The sequence below is a fragment of the Gallus gallus genome, chromosome Z, assembly GCF_016699485.2.
Source record: "Gallus gallus isolate bGalGal1 chromosome Z, bGalGal1.mat.broiler.GRCg7b, whole genome shotgun sequence".
NCBI lineage: Eukaryota > Metazoa > Chordata > Aves > Galliformes > Phasianidae > Gallus > Gallus gallus.
The window spans coordinates 14,130,852-14,136,232 of record NC_052572.1 but is presented as its reverse complement, the minus strand read 5'-3'; the positions used below and the strand labels follow the sequence as shown (position 1 = coordinate 14,136,232).

The 5,381-nt window shown below is 45.3% G+C and overlaps 1 long non-coding RNA gene across 3 annotated transcripts in view; it reads right to left on the bottom strand.

Moving 5' to 3' along the window:
- LOC107049314 overlaps positions 1-5,302 on the bottom strand; it is a 12,347-nt gene extending 7,045 nt beyond the window's left edge. For 2 of the 3 annotated variants that reach the window (XR_006932514.1, XR_005843274.2), the window contains exons 1-2: positions 2,873-5,302; positions 23-199 (exon numbers count right to left, since the gene is read on the bottom strand). This is a non-coding gene — a long non-coding RNA (uncharacterized LOC107049314). The remainder of the gene's footprint in view (positions 1-22; positions 200-2,872) is intronic. The other variant, XR_005843275.2, reaches the window with a different exon arrangement.
- Positions 5,303-5,381: the final 79 nt, after the last annotated feature.

The following is a 5,381-nucleotide window of genomic DNA, read 5'->3' as shown; positions in this document are numbered from 1 at the left end:
GAATCAAACCAAAGGAACTTACAGTTTGTTTTGTAGATCACAGGATGAACCATTATTACTAAAAACACCAAAGCTCACAAAAGTGCAGATGTCCTCTAGTTGTGATCTTCTTAATCACCCCTTTTTAACCCTCTCTTAGGTGTCATCAAGAAGTTCAGTCCTTCCTTCAGTCAATAGAAAGTCAAAGGGCGTCTGTGTCCTGCGGAAAAAGGAATGGCCAACTCAGGCAGAGTACAGAGAAACTGGTAGGATATGCAGGGAAAAAATTAGAAAGGCAAAAGCCCAGCTTGAACTCAACTGGACCATTGTGGTTAAAGAGAACAAAAAACATTTTCACAAATATATTAACAGTAAGAGAAGGGCAAAGGGGAATCTCCATCCTTTAGTGGATGTGGTGGGGAAAGTGATCACAGCGGATAAGGAAAAGGCTGAGATTCTCAATGCCTTTTTTATACCTGTCTCTAAAAGACAGACCAGTTATTCTCAGGGTACTGTACCCCATGACCTGGAAGTCTGGGATGGGGAGCAGAATAAACTCCCCATGATTCAGTGGAGACAGTTAGAGACATACCACTCCACCTGGTCTGCCACAAGTCCATTGGGATGCTTGGGATCCACCTGAGGGTGCTGATGGAGCTGGTGGAGGTGATGGCCAAGCCATTTTCCACCATCTATCAGCATTCCTGGCCAACTGGAGAGGTCCCAGAAGACTGGAGGCTTGCCAGTGCGACTCCCATCTACATGAAGGGGCACAAGGAGGATCCAGGGAAGTGCAGGCCTGTCAGCCTGACCTCAGTGCCAGGTAAGGTTATGGACCAAACCATATTGAGTGAGATCACATGGCATGTGTGGGACATCTGGTGGATCAGGCTCAGCTAGCATGGATACATGAAAGGCAGGTCCTGCTTGACCAACCTGATCTCCTTCACCCACCTGGTGGATGAGGGAAAGGCTGTTGATATAGTCTACCTAGGCTGCAGCAAAGCCTTTGACACTTTCCAACAGTATTCTAGTAGAGAAGCTGGTAGCCTGTGGCTTGGACAGATACACTCTTTGTTGAGTAAAGAACTGGCTGGATGACCAGGCCGAGAAAGTGGTGGTGAATGAGTTAAATCCAGCTGATGACTGATCACGAGTGGTGTTTCTTAGGAACCAGTGCTGAGGCCAGCTCTGTTCAATGTTTTTGTTGATGACCTGGGTGAGGGCACTGAGTGCACCCTCAGCAAGTTTGCAAATGACTCCAAAGTTGGGAGGAAGTGTTGGTCTGTCTGGCAGTAGGAAGGCCCTACAGAGGGATCTGGACAGGCTGGATAGCTGGGCTGAGGCCAATGGGGTGAAGTACAATGAGAACAACTGCTGTGTCTTGCATTTTGGCCACAACAGCCCCAGGCAACACTACAGGTTTGGGGCAGAATGGCTGGAAGACAGTGTGGAGGAAAAGGACCTGGGAGTGCTGGTTAATACTCAGCTAAACACAAGCCACCAGTTAGCCCAGGTGGCCAAGAAGGCCAATTGCTATCCTGGCTTGTGTTAGAAATAGTGAAGTCAGCAGGAGTGGGGAGGTGATCATCCCTCTGTACTCAGTGCCAGTGAGGCTGCATTTTGAGTACTGTGCTCAGTTTTGGGCTCCTCACTATGGAAGGCATGTCCAGGTCATGTCCAGAGAAGGGCAACAAAGCTGTGAGGGGTCTGAGCACAAGACTTAGGAGGAGTGGATGAAGGATTGGTCTGGAGAAAAGAAGGCTCAGGGGAGACCTTATGGCTCTCTACAACTGCCTGAAGGGAGGTTGTGGTGAGGTGGGAGTTGGCCTCTTCTCCCAGATAGTTAGCAATAGGACTGGAGGGAATGGCCTCGAGTGCCATGGGAGATTCAGATTGGACGTTAGGAAAAATTTCTTTGAAAGAGTGGTCAGGTGCTGGAATTGGCTGTGCAGGGATGTGGTGGAGTCACTGTCCCTGGAGGTGTTCAAGAAACATTTAGATGTCGTACTGAGGGTCACAGCTTAGTGGGGAAATATTGGTGGTAGGTGGATAGTTGGACTGGATGATCTTAGAGGTCTTTTCCAACCTTAATGATTCTGTAATTCTATGATATAGTATGATAACCACTGAGATGACATCTGGAACTTGTGGGCTAATAGAATTGTTTTAAATGCAGAAAAGAAACAGGGCCAGTAAGTAACTCAGAATATACACCAATATTCAGCAACTATAGTCAGTTTATATTTGTAATCTCTGCAATAGTTATAACTGAGGACATGTCTGATGAAAAATATTTTCCTTGTTAATTGCAGTGTGATACAAAATGGCTAAAGAAGAGAAAGATACTGCACTGTTATAATGGAATTTCCAAGCAGAAAAGCAAAACTTCTATCTAAAAATCAGAGCTTTTTTCAGCCTGATTTTGTTTTTAAATAGACAATTGCCTTTATCAGCTGTTCCTTAGTTCACTGAAGCAAACTCCAGGTCTGTATCAGAGGATGTGAGCTTTTGTAGCTTCCTTTGAATTCTGACACGTATGCATTTTGTTATCTAACACTGCTCTGGTGCAAGACACGTATTGCACTGCTATAACTCTTTCTGGAGTTACTTTAACTAATGTACTTGTAATTCCAACTATTTTCCTGAATCTACTTTACTGTAATATATATTCTTTGTTTTCACTTACATTGACCTTTACTTACAGCATTTAACCAAGAATTTAAGGTCTCACAAACAAATCAAATTTGGTTTATATAAGCATTAAGTCAGCCTCCATGGCCTATTTTTGTTTTAATTTATTCCTCTATAAAGGATGAGTAATTCCACTGAGCTGAGATTGTTACACTGCTATAAAATGCGAATTACAAGAGAAAAGTCATCAGAGACTTACAGTCTGCAGGTGGACTTTGAGCTCTCTGCTTGTGACATCCTTCTGTCCCAGCAGCAAAACAGACACTGACGTCTTGAGGTCTTGTGATAGAATTCATGCTGGATCCATGTTCTGCTTCCATCCCGCACTATTTGCACATGTTGGAAGTCACTGTTGCGGGCTTTACCAGACTATAATTACCAACAGCTTCACAATTCCAAATCCATTTAGAATTTTCTTTCAGAAATATATGTATTACCATTTGAGACTGCAGAAATAATGAACATCAGTTAATTACAGTAGTAGCTGTCCACCGGCATTTCCATGCTGTGATGCTTTGAAAAGTTTGATGCAAACAAATAAAAAAGGATATTTATGCTCAGTGAGAAGGGAAGGGAGCTCTTATTCCCATCAGTACCATTATTCCCCCCTGCTAAGAAAGAGAGTGAGTAGACACTGGATGATAATTATAATAATTACTGTTGAAACTGAAGACTTCACCAAATTAGAATTAATAACAGCTTCCTGCAGGGAGACTGGGTCTTACTCAACAACCTGCAGTGGAAAGTGAAATTAAAAATTAGAACTTATTTCTTTAGAAGCAATGGACAAAGGGCTACAGGAGCCTATTGGTTCAAGGAGGATGGCTAAAAGAAACAGAATGATTGAGCTTTTATGCTGTATATCTAGCAACTATTAACATGTTCATTCTATTTATAAAAAAATATGGAAATGATAAACTTTCCACTCAGTAAGGGCAACATGTCAGACAGAAGGTTAAACATATTTAGGGAATCATACATTTCCAAAACAGCTGAATTAGATCCATCTACGTTCAGAGCCAACACCGTAACATTCCTTACCTCTTGATGGAGGAACTGTCTTTCTCAATCTCAAGTCAGAACAATGATCTTTGGTAGGGTGAATGTTATAAAGCAAAATTCTTACAGGATGCAACTATAAATGCAGTTAAGGCCTCTGTCTTAATAACTTAATAACTCTCTGAAAAGCAACTAAGGCTCTGTGAGTATCTCTGCATAAAACCTGGGAGCAAATATAAAGTTTTCATTAGTGACCACTGCACATTTCCATCCTCAGAGTGCTTTCCATAGCAAGTCACCTGTTTTATAAGCTAGCTGCTTTGTTTGCTTTGTATGGTTCTCTATATTCTTCAGTACATGTGAGCTGTGAGTCTCACCATGCTTGGTGTATTGTGCACAGTATTTCCAACTACTTGCAGTAACTTGTAAGAGACAAATTTTCAGTCACTACCGAGCTGTGTTTTATTCCTCTCCCTGTTAATAGAGCTGTACCTCCTTCTTTTTGGCTGTAATTAGGAATTGACAGACCTGATGCATACCAAATACTTCCAGCACACCTGACAGGGCTCCATTACTGCCAAAAATCAGCAACTTGCCCCAGGCAGGAGGCCCAGCAAATAACCTCTGAGTTGGAGCAGTACAGGACATCATCACAGAAACGAGGACTCGGTCCAGCAGAAGAGTTTTACTCCCTAACTGCATAATCAAGGTGAGGATATCCCGTCTTGAAATATATATCAGTCCCTATCAGACATCTGTCTCTGCTTTCTGCAGAGACTGCTGTGTAAAACCTCAGGTCTTGGCCCCCCTTCCTGTTGATGTGAGCGAGGCACTTCTGGATGACAGCTCTGTTCCTCACATCCAAGATGCAGCCAGGAGCACAGTGCTCATTTGGGCAGGAAACAGGGTTAGGGCACAGAGCTAAGCAAGTAAGTCTCAGCACCAGGAACTCTGTGAGCACACGGTATTTGTAGACACTTATTTCTACATAAATGTACATAAATGCGTACATCGAAGGAAATCATGCAAAGTGCCAAAACGAAACACCTCATGCATGAGCAAACCCTTCTCTGAGGAAGGAGGAAGAAAACAGCATAACGTGAATGTTCTCGGGTACCTCGGCGGTGAAGATGGAAGGAAAGCCTAGCAGCCTAACAGGGCTACGTGCCGCTGGCAATAGGTAGAGCCTCATGCATTCCACGAACCTACAGTATTTTGGGCTTTAACCCACTTGTTGGTGAATGGGCGCGTTCCCCCCGGTGCCACGCAGCTGGCACAACCAGGAGCTGCGCGGTGCAGCGCGCCGAGCTGCGGCGAGCCATTCCCTGCGCGGAGCGGGACAAAGCACGGGACAAGTTATTGCCAGCTCAGCAGTTTCACAAACGGAGAAGTGCATCTCCCCGGCCGCGGCCACCCGCGTGCCCACAGCACGGCCCCCCCGCCTGCCCGTACCACTGCTCGGCTCGACGGGGTGGCCCAGAAGCGCGCGGCCCCACGTCCAGAGCCGCTGCACGGAAAACGCCTCTCTAGTCTGCGTGACAAATGGTTTCTGCTCGCAATGAGTTAACCGAGAGGAATTTTGGAAACTTCTGCCGGAGGGGTTTGCTTTGCTTGCAAGGTCGCGCAGAACGAGCTCCCTGAACTTTGCCCCGCGCCGCACCGCGACGTAAACAAGGGCCCTATAAAGAGCGGCGCCGCGCTGCGGCCGC